Source organism: Tachyglossus aculeatus, chromosome 6 (assembly GCF_015852505.1).
Source record: "Tachyglossus aculeatus isolate mTacAcu1 chromosome 6, mTacAcu1.pri, whole genome shotgun sequence".
In the NCBI taxonomy this organism is placed as follows: domain Eukaryota; kingdom Metazoa; phylum Chordata; class Mammalia; order Monotremata; family Tachyglossidae; genus Tachyglossus; species Tachyglossus aculeatus.
Genome location: NC_052071.1, coordinates 7,940,547 through 7,955,073, shown reverse-complemented (window position 1 = coordinate 7,955,073; position 14,527 = coordinate 7,940,547).

The following is a 14,527-nucleotide window of genomic DNA, read 5'->3' as shown; positions in this document are numbered from 1 at the left end:
GTGAGTCTTCCTATTCTCAAGTAATAAGTAGGGTTGAAGAAAAGCATACTTACAGGTAGAAAGGCATAGCGGGTCTAGAGGAAAGATCAATGGGCCATGATTCAAGAGATTCAAGTTCGAGTCCCGGCTCTGTCGTGGGCCTGCTTGTGACCTTGGGTGAGTCATTTATCTTCTGTGGGCCTAGGTTTCCTCTTCTGTAGAATAGGGATAAGATAGACTGTGGCCCCATGTAAGAGATAAGACTGTATCTGAGTTAATACCCTTGTTTCTACCCCAACAATAAACATAATAAGCACTTAGTCACTGCCATAATCATTGTTACTGTGGAGTATGGAGACATTAACAGTTCTTGGTCCCCAAAGGACTCTGTAAACATTACCTAAGGCAGAAATTTGATTCAGTCAATCAATGGTATTCACTGATCTCTTAGCCTGCGCATAGCAGAGTACCAAACCCTTGGGAGAGTTCAAAAAGATTGAGTGGACATGATCTCTGCCCTCAGAGAGATGTCTATTTTTTTTAATAGCATTTATTAAGCGCTTACTATGTGCAAAGCACTGTTCTAGGCCCTGGGGAGGTTACAAGGTGATCAGGTTGTCCCACAGGGGGCTCACAGTCTTTACCCCCATTTTACAGATGAGGGAACTGAGGCACAGAGAAGTGAAATGACTTGCTCAAAGTCACACAGCTGACAATTGGCAGAGCCTGGATTTGAATCCATGACCTCTGGCTCCAAAGCCCGGGCTCTTTCCACTGAGCTACGCTGCTTCTCTTGTCTGTTGTGTGCAGAGCACTATACTGAGGGTTTGGGAGAATACAATACAATATCACTGATAGATGTAATCCCTGTTCTCAGGAAGCTTGTAATCTAGCAGGGGAGACAGACACCAAAATACATTTCAAGTAGGGAAGGCAACAGAGTGTAAAAATATAATAATTGTGGTATTTGTTATGTACTTAATATGTGCCAGGCACTGTGCTAAGCACATAGGGCTCACAGTCTTAATCCTCATTTTATAGATGAGAAAACTGAGGCACAGAGAAGTTAAGTGACTCGCCCAAGGTCACACAGCAGACAAGTGCCAGAGCCGGAACTAAAATCCAGGTCCTCTGACCCTCAGGTCACATTGCTTCTCTATGTACCTATGTTCCTGGTGGCGAAAAGGGGCGAGTATATTGGTAATTTTTACATAATCCACTGGAAATTTAAGGTAGAAATATGAATGATATTTGTGGATCCACCAGAGACTGTAAGCTCCTTGTGGGTAGGAAATGTGCCTACCAACTTGATTGTATCGTACTCTCCCAAGTGCTTAGTTCAGTGTTCTGCCCACAGTAAAGACTAATTGAATACCACTGACTGATACGCCAGGCAAGAGTCATAAAACTAGTCCCACTAAACCAGGCTGCGATTTTTGAGTCATGCTATAGCTGGTTACCATTTTCTACACAACTTCTCTTTGACTTCCAGTTAAAATTACCTCAGTCTGAAATCTTAGCACTGCCAAGCCAAAGAAAGGACCTATAAAAGAATCCAACATTATACAGACTAACAATTCAGAATGCCTTGTTTTATTTCAGGTCTTCATTGTTATTTCTCTGGCCCTTTTGTGTTTTTCTTAATAACCCTATCCATTTGAATATGGCTTCATTTAATAAAAATTAACACATTAAAGGTCCACATCAATCATACTGAATACCTAGTGAAAATGCAGTAGCAGATTCATTTCTAAACAGCTTATCAGGAAAAATAAGTCCCATCTAGAAAAACAAATGACTCTATAAACAAATTTGACTTCTGTTAGAAGCAGTCACACAAATTCAAGTAATCTGATTTTCAACCAGCAGAATCCATGTTTTGAAATGATTCCCAAATAGATTGAACTTAGTGGTTTGTTAGAGTCTGCCTTGTGTAAATAACATTCACATTCAGGAGAATGTGGTGCTTTTTAAATGATGGTATTATGCAAAAACATTAGAAGCACAGCCTGCCCTTTCTCCTCTGCAAAAACCCTGGAAATCAATCCTCGGCAGCAGACGACAGAAAAAAATGGGTTAAAAATCATATTTACACTATAACAAAACTGTTTTTCTATTTTGGCTCTGAGTTAATGATTCACCTACCCCTTTGCCATGTATGGGAGTAGCAAAGGATTCATCTTGTCTTTACATATGAGAAAAACAGCATACCTCAAGATTTTTCCTACTTGCCTTAAAATTTCAGAAGATTCTAAGGTTTTTCTCCCAGATAAGAAGATCCTGCTCCGTTCTCCCATTTTGAGATCATCTGTCTCCGCATAGCCTGATGTGTTATTTTTTAATAGCATCTACATAGAAGAAACAGGTCTACTCCAACTGCACTTATTTCTTCTGCCCATTTCTGTGCTTAGTTGGGAAGATGATTGAGGGTCAAAGACCGTGTTTGCTTTCCAACTCTCTATTTCCTCAGCCCTTAGTAGCCTGCTTTGGCCACAGTAGGTGTTTGATAAATATTATTACTGTTCCTCATGTAACTATGCTGTGTGGCAAATATTTATAATTATTGGTATTAAGACTACTACTACTAAAAGTAAAAATAGTGATAGTTGAGGGATTTGTTAAGGGCTTACTAGTGCAAGCACTGTAGTAAGCGCTGGGGTAGACAACCTGATTACCTTATATCTACCCCAGGGCTTAGAACAGTGCTTAGCATATAGCAAGCGCTTAACAAAGCCCATTATTATTATTATTATTACTATCAAACACGTCTGTCACCTTCATTAGACTATAAGCTTCTAATCAATCGATCATATTTATCGAGCACTTATTGTGTGCAGAGCACTGCACTAAGTGTTTGGGAGAGTACAATATAACAATATAGCAGACACATTCCCTGCCCACAGTGAACTTAGAGTCTAGAGGGGGAGAAAGACATTAATATAAATGAACTATGGATATGGACATACATGCTGTGGGGCTGAGCAGAGATTTGAGTAAAGGGAGAGATCAATCAATCAATCAATCGTATTTATTGAGTGCTTACAGAGTGCAAAGCACTGTACTAAGCACTTGGGAAGCACAAGTTGGCAACATCTAGAGACAGTCCCTACCCAACAGTGGGCTCACAGTCTAGAAATGAATACAGGGAGCGACTCAGGGTGACTCTGAAGGGAGTGGGATAAATGGAAATGAGGGCTTAGTCAGGGAAGGACTCTTGGAGGAGATGTGTCTTCCATAAGGCTTTGAAGGTCAGCAGAGTAACTGCCTGTTGCATATGAAGGGAGAGTGCAATCCAGAGCAGGAGGATTTCCACTGAAGTGGCTTAGTGGAAACGGCACGGGCTTGGGAGTCAGAGGTCATGGGTTCTAGTCCCGGCTCTGCCACTTATCTGCTGTGTGACTTTGGGCAAGTCATTTAACTTCTCTGGGCCTCGGTTACCTCATCTGTGAAATGGGGATTAAGACTGTGAGCCCCACATGGGACAACCTGATGACCCTGTATCTACCCCAGCACTTAGAACTTCATGCTGCTGCCCGGATTATCTTTGTGCAGAAAAGCTCTGGGCATTTTACTCCCCTCCTCAAAAATCTCCAGTGGCTACCAGTCAACCTACGCATCAGGCAAAAACTCCTCACTCTCGGCTGCAAGGCTCTCTATCATCTTGCCCCTTCCTACCTCACCTCCCTTCTTTCCTTGTATAGCCCAGCCCACACCCTCCGCTCCTCTGCCGCTAACCTCCTCACTGTGCCTCGCTCTCGCCTGTCGCCTGTCCTGCCATCGACCCCTGGCCCACGTCCTCCCCCTGGCCTGGAATGCCCTCCTTCCGCACATCCGCCAAGCTAGCTCTCTTCCTCCCTTCAAAGCCCTACTGAGAGCTCACCTCCTCCAGGAGGCTTTCCCAGACTGAGCCCCCTCCTTCCTCTCCCCCTCCCCATCCCCCCACCCTACCTCCTTCCCCTCCCCACAGCACCTGTATATATATTTGTACATATTTACTATTCTATTTATTTTATTCTGTTAATTTGTTTTGTTTTGTTGTCTGTTTCCCCCTTCTAGACTGTAAGCCCGCTGTTGGGTAGGGACCGTCTCTATATGTTGCCAACTTGTACTTCCCAAGTGCTTAGTACAGTGCTCTGCATACAGTAAGCGCTCAATAAATACGATTGAATGAATGAATGCTTGGCATATAGTAAGTGCTTAACAAATACAATAATAATAATAATTATTATTATTTGGGCAAGAGGTAGGTAGCGAGGCAGATGAGACAGAGGTACGGAGAGTAGGTACGCATTAGAGGAGCAAAGTATGTGGGCTGGGTTGTACTAGGAGAGCAGTGAGACAAGGGCAAGGTGATTGAGTGCTTTAAAGCCGACAGTGAGGAGTTTTTCTTTGATGTGGAGGTGGATGGGCAATGACTGGAGGTTCTTGAGTAGGGAGACATGGACTGAACATTTTTACAGAAAAACGATCCAGGCAGCAGAGTGAAGTATGGACCGGAGCAGGAAAAGACAGGAAGCAGGAAGGTCAGCAAGGAGGCTGATACAATAATCAAGACAGGATAGCATTAGTGCTTGGATTAACGTGGTAGCAGTTTGGATGGAGAGGAAAGGGAGGATTTTACGGATGCTGTGAAGGTTGAATGCTCAGGGTTTGATGAAAGATTGATTACATGGGTTGAATGAGAGCGTGGTGGGCAGTGATTGTATCTACCAACTCTACTGATTGTACTCCCCCAAGCACCTGTCACAGTGCTCCCCTGACAGTAAGTGCTCTAGAAATATTATCGGTCAATTGATTTCTCAATATATATAAATTTAGAACTTCCCCAGAGGGTATCATTTGGAGGATGAGGAGCACACAGTGAAAAGGTGGAGGGAAATTCGAGGCATGTTTTGCTCACAGTACATAGTGGGGCAGGTTTTGTTCACTCCACACCAATGCTTCATAATCAGGTCTCGAATCTGTCTGGCACAAAAACTCAACGTCTTTCCTTATCTGCTCTGCCTTCATTCTCCACTCGCTCTCCTGTGCTAGGTGAAGCCAGTGTTCAACGAAGCTTCAGGTGGATTCTAGGGCTGTCCTGACATTAAGGGCTAACAGATACGTTCTTGATTCGTCCACAGAGTTTTTATATCCTTGGCAAGTCCAAAGGGCAACCTCCACTGAAAACTTACCCTCTTTGATCCACTTTCAGTGAGAGGAATGTTGTTTTAACATTTCAGGATAAGTCCTTATTGCTTTTAGTGATTTTAAATTTGGCCCACATCTTGTTTGTAATAAAGTCGGATTCATGAAGCGATTACTTAACGCAAGCATTAAAATGTCATCACTCTGGCAAAGAAAAAAAAAAGCAGGCAGCTTAATACGTTTCCACTGAGAAGGAATTGAATTTTATTGCACATTCCTACCTATGGCACCCATCGCTGGATATTGTCTAACCGTTAAATCAGCTTCAAAAGGTTTTTGCAATTGCCTGAAATGTGTGTCCCTGAAATTGACTTGGAAATTAGCTCAAGTCCTCCTGTAAAATCAGAGCCTGTTTTTTTTTTTTTTTTTTTCATGGTACTTGATAAGCACTTGGCATGGGCCGGACACTGTAGTAAGTGCTGCAGTATAATAAATTTAGTACAGTGCTAAGTACAGTGATCTGCACACAGTAAGCGCTCAATACATACGATTGAATGAATGAACCAGGAGGAGGACAAGGAGCAGCCAGGAAGGCAAGGAACAGCATAGAGGGCAAGGTGGGTGAGGAGCAGCGAGAAGGGGCAGGAGCAGCAAGGAGGGGGGAGAAAGGTGAGGAGAGTGAGAAGCATTGGCAAGGTGAGGCTTTCTCAGCTTTCTGAATGTGGGAAGGCTGTGACATGTCTACCAATCCTGTTGTATTTCACTCTCCCAAGCACTTCGTATAGTCCTCTGCAACACAGTCAGTAGTCAATAAATATCACTGATTGACTGATATTCGTAGATTGGGAATTCTGGGGAACAGGGACTGTGTTTAGTTCAATCAATCAATCAAAAAAAAAAAGCAGCAGCATGGTGTAGTGGATAGAGCACGGACCTGTGAGTCAGAAGGTCATGAGTTCTAATTCTGGCTCCGCCACTTCTCTGCTGTGGGACATTGGGCAAGTCACTTAACTTCTCTGTGCCTCAGTTACCCCATCTGTAAAATGGCTATTGAAACTGTGAGCCCCACATGGGACAGGAACTGCGTCCAGCCTGATTTGCTTGTATCCCCCCCAGCACTTAGTACAGTGCCTGACACATAGTAAGTGCTTAACAAATTCCAGATTATTAATGAGAAGCAGCATGGCATAGTGAATACAGCACAGGACTAGGAGTCAGAAGGTCATGGGTTCTAATCCTTCTAGACTGTGAGTCCTTTGTTGGGTAGGGACCGTCTCTATATGTTGCTGACTTGTACTTTCCAAGCGCTTAGTACAGTGCTCTGCACACAATAAGCACTCAATAAATATGGCTGAATGAATGAATAAGTTAATCAGGTTGTACACAGTCCCTGTCCCATGAAGGGCTCATTCATAAACTCCATTTTGCAGATGAGGGAACTGAGGCAAAGAGAAGTGAATGGACTTGCCCAAGGTCACCCAGCAGACAAGCGGTGGAGTCAAGATTAGAACTCAGGACCTTCTGATCCTCAGGCCAGTGCTCTACACAGTCTTATATGTTTCCATTTCCCCTCATACTCTCACTCATCAGGAATTCTTACTCCCCATCAGAGAAAAACAGTTCTGATTTCACAACCTGATTAATTTGTACATACCCCAGAGCTTAGTACAGTGCCCTGCGCATACTGAGCACTTAATATATACAATAAATAAAGAAAACATTCCCAAACTGGCCACAAAGAGATGATGTTGCCTGCCTTTGAAGATAGGCAGAGTCTGAGTCACATAATGCCTTCAGAAACAATGTCAATGGCTGCATTCCTAGAGATGTGAAAAGTGGTGCATAATTTGTGTTTGGGAGAGGGTATAAACTATGACGGGATCTTTTTACAGGTGGATTAATGTGGACAGTCCCAAGCAGGTGCATTTATTTTTCTAAGGGATTGTTCAAATCTCATCCTCATAAACTGTCCAGCTGGCTATCACGGAACCTTGAACACCATGCCATTTTTCATTCAAGTGATTGTTCCAAGTGGCCAGAATCCACCACTATGATGAGGGAAAAGCCATAGCACAGACCATCCATTTCCTCCCTGTCCTATCAGAAACACAGCAGTGTGGCCTAATGGATAGAGCAGGGAACCATCAGTCAGAAGGACCTGGGTTCTATTCCCACCTCCATCATTTGCCTGCTGGGAGACCTTGGGCAAGTCACTCCACTTGTCTGGGCCTCAGTTACCTCAACTGTAAAATGAGGGTGAAGACTATTTGCCCCATGTGAGACATGGATTTGGTCCAACAAGCATAGCATGTTTGTTCCCTAGGGTGCCTGGCACATAGTAAACACTTAAAGAATACCATAAAAAAAGAAAAAAACCCACAGATCCACTCAAATTTATATTCCAACTGATGGTGATATGGTATTCTAGGCCCAGAGTTCAGGGGAATATTTCTGATGCTCACATAGCATCATGATCAGAAAAACACTCAATGGTATATACTGAGCGCTTACTATGTGCAGAGCACTGTACTAAGCCCTTGGGGGAGTACAACGTAACAAAATTAGTGGACCTTTTTCCTGTACATAACAACGATAAAATCAATTTGAATTCTTGGAAGATGGCACCACACCCTGGCTTGTCTCTACAAAGAATATTAAACACTTTCAGAAGCGCTGAAGAACTGTTTTTCTCATAGTCCCCTAGGCATGCGTGGATGGAAAATCAGATGGGAAAGCACTGCAGGACTGGACAGGAGGAAGAAGGAAGATAGGAAGAAGAAGGCAGAGGGGGAGGAGAATGAGGAGGAGGAGATTCAGACCAGCACACTTTATAACTGGTTGTATTTTGGTGAGAACATACCTAATAATGCTACTAAGGCTACCAGTGAGTAACATTTCCCACTTATAGAGTTTCGGCGAGGAATCTCAAAACCAGTCCCCAAAGAACATTCTTGTTCAGTTGTAGTGGTGGTTTATCACCTGGGTCTTTTCATTCCAGGTCCACAAAATGAATTCATAGAGTGGGACTGAGAGGAGAGAGTGGAAAGAGGGGGTAGATCCTGTCCCAAGGTCAGAGGCAAGGTCACCCAAGGAGATGCAGGCTGTAGCCAAGGTGATGGTGAGCCCATCGTAGGCAGGGATTGTCTCTATTTGTTGCTGAATTGTAATAATAATAATAATAATGATGGCATCTATTAAGCGCTTACTATGTAAAAAGCACTGTTCTAAGCACTGGGGTGGTTACAAGGTGATCAGGTTGTACCACGGGGGGCTCACAGTCTTAATTCCCATTTTACAGATGAGGTAACAGGCACAGAGAAGTGACTTGCCCAAAGTCACACTGCTGAGAATTGGTGGAGCCGGGATTTGAACCCATGACCTCTGACTCCAAAGCCCGGGCTCTTTCCTCTGAGCCACGCTGCTTCTCCCTAGAGCTTAGTACAGTGCTCTGCACACATTAAGCACTCAATAAATATGATTGAATGAATGAACGAACCCAGGCTCTTCCAACTCCCGGGCCCATGCTGTATCCAGTAGGATATGCCGCTTCCCTGTGTTTAATCAATCAACAGTTCATCAACCAATCTATCAACCAATCCAAAGTATTTACTGAGTATGTACTTCCTGCAGGCCAAGTATGGTAGGAAGCACTTGGGAAAGTATGATAGAGTAAGTAGACACAATCCCTGTCCTCAAGGAGTTTCCAATCTAATATGTGCATAACACTGCACAAAGCACTTGGGGGAGGGCAGGAAAGTTAGTAGATTCAATGCCTGATATCTGCCCTCAAGGAGCTTCCAGTCTACCGTACACAGAACACTATACTAAGCGCTTTGGAGAGTATGAAAGAGCTGTTAGACATGATCCGTTCCAACAAGGAGCTTAAAATCTAGGAGGAGACACAGACCCTAAAATAATTTCAGGTAGGAGGAAGCAAATACAGCATAAAGATATGCACATAAAATTTTCTTTGGTAATTCATATCAATGCAATGAATAATTACCTAATCATTATTCCCCTCCTTTACGACCAGCACTCAAACCATACTGTTTGGCTGGGGTTTGGATTCCGAATTTCAAGTGCTCGACAGATCTTTCTCACCACAAGAGGAGCACAGAGGGATTTGCATTTTCAGGTCTGTAAAGCCAGTGCCTTGATTATTTCTGACAGCTACTCAAACGAGACATTGGAGAGCTTGGCAGATTCACCCAGACTCGGTTAGAACGCCGAGCTTATATCCCGGAGAATAAATGACACTTTTTGACTTTGTGTTAAAAAGATTACCCTCTAGTGAGCTTTGCTCAAATGATTAGCTGAATATTGTTGAATCAAAAAAAATTTTTTTTTAAGCCAACACTTTCAAATGTAATTCTTTGGAGAGAGTGATGTTTTCCATGCGTGGTCTATAGCTCATCTCTCTTCCAAACAGTCCGCTGGCTTCCCATACCTCTCCACATCGAACAGAATTTCCTCACCGTCACTACCTCATTTGGTTTCACCTCACCTTTCTGCTCTCCTTTCCTAGTGTTCCCTACTATGACAACTCCCCCCTTCCAAGCCACTCCTTTTCCTAATAAACATAATAATGATGATAATTATTGTTCTCACCAAGAGCTTACTATGTGCCAAGCACTGCTCTAAGCACTGGGGTAGGTACAAGTTAATCAGGTTGGACCCAATCCCTGTCCCACATGGGACTTACACTCTCATCCTTCATTTATTCAATCGTATTTATTGAGCACTTGCTGTGTGGAGAGCACTGTACTAAGCACTTAGGAGAGTACAATACAGCAATAAAAAGACACATTCCCTGCCCACAACGGGCTTACAGTCTGTGGTGAGGAGAAGGATATCAGTACAAATAAATACAATTACAAATATGTACACAAGTGCTATGGGGATGAGAGGGATGAAGAGAAAAGGGAGCAAGTCAGGGCGACAAAGAAGGGAGTGAGAGATGAGGAAAAGTGGAGCTTAGTCTGGGATGGCCTCTTGCAGAAGATGTGCCTTCAAGAATGCTTTGAAAGGCAGGGGAGAGTAACTGTCTGTCAGATTTGAGGAGGGAGGACATTCCAGGCCAGAGGCAGGACCTGGACAAAGGGTCGGTAGCTAGAGAGGCGAGGTGGAGGCACACTGAGAGGTTAGCACTAGAGGGTAGAAGTGCGCAGGCTGTGTTATAAAAGGGAAATAAGGTGAGGTAAGAGGGTCAAGGTGGTGGATGGCTTTAGAGCCAATGGTGAGGAGGTTTTGTTTGATGTGGAGGTGGATGGGCAATCCCTGCAGTTTTTTGAGGAGTAGGGTGAATTGTCCTGAACATTTTTGTAGAAAAATAATCCAGGCAGCAGAGTGCAGCAAACTGGAATGGGGAAAAACAGTAGGCTAGGAGGTTGGCAAGGAGGCTGATGCAGTAATCCAGGCGTGTTAGGATGAGCGATTATATTAACATGATATCAGTTTGGATGGAGAGGAAGGGAAGCATTTTAGCAATGTTGTGAAGGTGGGACCGACCAGATTTGGTAGCAGATTGAATATGTGGACTGAATGAAAGAAAGGAGTCAAGGATAACGCCAAGGTTATGGGCTTGTGAGACAGGAAGGATTGTGGTGCCATCTACAGTGATGGGAAAGTCAGGAGGAGGACAGGGTTTTATCACAATTTTCTCAAAGCACCTGTTTTAAGAGTTGTCCTATTCTTAAATCATTTATCACTAGGGTAATTTGTTTTTTATCATTCATTCATTCAATCATATTTATTGAGCGCTTACTGTGTGAAGAACACTGTATGAAGCGCTTGGGAGAATACAATACAACAATAAACAGACTCTTTCCCTGCTTACGAGAACAGTGTCTCATAAGGGCAGTAAATTTTATACCACTACACTTTGATACTTTGTCAGTTACGGGATTTATTAAGCCCTTGCAATTTTGATGCTAGAGTGGAAGCTCCTTGTGGGCAGGGAATATGTCACTCCTTTCTTTTGTACTTTACAAATGCCTACTACAGTGCACCACACCCAGTGGGTGCTCAGTAAGTACTGCTACTATTACCATCACCACTACTGCTACTAGTCAAGAAATAGCATTGCCGAGTGGATAGAGCACTGGCCTCTAAGTAAGAAGGACTTGGATCCTAATCCTGGCTCTTCCATTTGTCTGCTGTGTTACCTGGGAAAGTCACTTCACTTCTCTGTGCCTCAGTTCCCTCATCTGCAAAATGGGGATTATGACTGTGAGCCTCATGTGGGACAAGGACTGTGTACAACCAATTAGCTTGTATCCACCCCCACACTTAGATCAGTGCCTGGCACATGTTAAGCACTTTACAGATACCACAATTATCATTATTTTTACCAGTACTGTCTACATGAAAAACTATGTGTTGCATTTATCCTAAAGGTCTACACTGATTTACATTTGGGATCACAACACTGCACGCTTATCCTTAATTTTATTTGCTGTCATATGATTGATGTGGGGGTAGCAATGTAGAAATTTGCACCCGCTATATGTTATAATGTTTTTGCAAAGCAAGATGATGTCTTTGGTACATTCGTTCTAGAGAAAAGATAAAATCATTATGTAATGAAAAACCTAATTAAATTACTTTTAATATCATGTACAATGAGCTTCTTGACAAAAGAAATGCAGGTCAGATTATTGTAGTGCCTTTTATCAGATTTATTTCAAAATGATCCTCACTTGACATTCCTGCTCAAATAACAAGAGATTTATGGAAGGATCTCTCCTTATAATAAGTCCCTCAAAGATTGTGAGCCATTTAATGAATACCTTTTCAGTCTCTCTCCAGTGTACGAGTTCTATAAGCCAAAGGAGAATCCGCTATCGGTGTGAGCTCATTTCAGGGCTGTTTAACTCTAAAGCCACAAACCAATCTCAGCCCTTTTTGGACCTTAGAATCCTAAATTGTGTACTCAAACTAAACTCAGTGAAACCACAGCTCTTTCCATCCTTGAAAACCCTTTGAGAATTCCACCTCCTGCAGTGAGCTTTACATACTAGATTTCCTGGCACTTAATCTAGGGAAATAAATTATTACAGAGTTGGTAGACATATTCCCAGCCCATAAGGGGTTTATGAATCAAGCAATGTTCTAAGCACTGGGGTAATGGTGATGATGGTGTTTGTTAAGCACTTAGTATGTGTCAAGCATTGTGCTAAGCACTGGGGCACTGTTCTACGTGTGGGTAGTTGCCAGTGAATTAGGTTGGATACAGTCTCTGTCCCGCATGGGGCTCACAGTCTAAGCAGGAGGAGAACAAGTCCCATTTTGGAGTTACTGAACCTGAGGCACAGAGAAGGTATGTGACTTTTAAATTATCTGTGCCTCAATTACCTGTAAAATGGGGATTAAGACTGTGAGTCCCATGTGGGACAGGGACTGTGACCAAATTGCTTAGCTTGGACCTACCCCAGTGCTTAGTACAGTGCCCGGCACATAGTAAGCACTGAAGCACTTAGAGAAGCAGTGTGGCTCAGTGGAAAGAGCACAGGCTTGGGAGTCAGAGGTCATGGGTTCTAATCCCGCCTCTGCCACATGTCAGCTGTGTGACTTTGGGCAAGTCACTTAACTTCTCTGTGTCTCAGTTACCTCATCTGTAAAATGGAGATTAAGACTGTGAGCCCCATGTGGGACAACCTGATTACCTTGTATCTCCCCCAGTGCTTAGAACAGTGCTTGGCACATAGTAAGTGCTTAACAAATGCCATCATTATTATTATTATTATCGTTATTAACAAATACCATTTAAAAACCAAACAAAAAAACTTGCCCAAGGTCTCCCAGCAGTTAAAAAGCTGAATTAGAACCCAGATCCCCTGATTCCCATCCTGTCCTTTGTCCAGTAGTCTATGCTGCTTCCCCTCATTAATTTATTTACACCCGACTCTACACTCATGCATAAATTTGTGCTCATTTATCAATTTTCACAATAGCTGTAATTATTTTTTAACATTTGCCTCTCCTGCTAATACAGTGCACTATACCTAGAGGTTGCTCAATAAATACTACTACTACTACCACTATCAGTACCAAATATTCTTAAAGTCTTTCTAAACAAAGCCATCATTTGCTCAAGAGTTTCCTTAACATAGCTTAGTTTCTATTTCTGTCTCGATTACATTCCATTTGCTTGAATCATGATAGCATGGCCTAGTGGAAAGAGCCTGGGCCTGTGAATCAGAGAATCTGGGTGCCGCCACTTGCCTGCTGTGCGGCCATGGGCAGGTCACTTGAGTTCTCTGTTCCTCCAATTCCTCTACTGTGAAATGGGGACTCAATACCCGTTCTCCCTCCTGGTCAGACTCTGAGCCTCATGTGTGATGGGGACTGTGTCCGACCTGATAATCATGTTTGCCACGGAGTAAGCGCTTAACAAATACCATAATAATTATTACTGCTTTGTAGCACACTCAGAACTCACAGGCAGAATTTGGCTGTGGAAACCCACTACTTCTAAAAAATATGCAGAAAATTCATGAATCTCTAAACAATAAATGAGAATTATTACACCAGCAGCTTCAAACACGTCCTTAAAAGAGTAAATCATGTAAATCATTGCACTCAAATGTTTCAGGAAAGGTGTTAGATTAATGGTGCTATCACTGGATAACAAATTATCTTGCTAACTCCACTAGAAATGGTACCAGATAAATGAGATGTCGACTTCATTCTGAACTGGGAAACTTATTCTACAGGTCAGTTCACTGTGGGCAAGGCCCAAGAATTGTAGTTTTCTTGTACTTACCCAGGCGTTCAGTACAGCGCTTAGCATTCAGTGAATGCTCAGTAAGGACCACCCTACTTGAGTTGCTTCTCTGATGAGTTGAGGTACATCTCGGTAATCTGAAAGCACACGCACCATCATTAGAGTTATATGTCAAATTCTCAGATGATTTGTCGTGGGCATGGGATGTGTCCACCAAACTCTGTTGTAGCGCACTCTCCCAAGTGTTCAGTCCAGTGTTCTGCACACAGTAAGTACTTAATAAATACCACTGACTGATTGATGGATTGGAATCACAGAATCCACCTCACCCACTTCACTCCTCTAGGATCGTCCTACTTCGTCGTGCTTTTGTCTCTATTGCTGTGGACCCCTTGTACATTTCCTCTCTCTCGCCTAGAACCCCCTTCCCTTTACTTAATGATAATAATGATGACGGTATTTGTTATGTGCCTACGAGGTGTCAAGCACTGTTCTAAGTGCTTGGGTAGATAAAAGGTAATCGGGTCGGACACAAGTCCCTGTCCCATATGGGGCTTGCGGTCTTAATTCCCATTCTACAGATGACGGAACTGAGGCCCAGAGAGGGTAAGTGATTTGCCCAAGGTCACAGAGCAGACAAGTGGCCGAGCTGGATTTAAAACTCAAGTCCTTCTGACTCCTCGGTCCGGGCTCTAT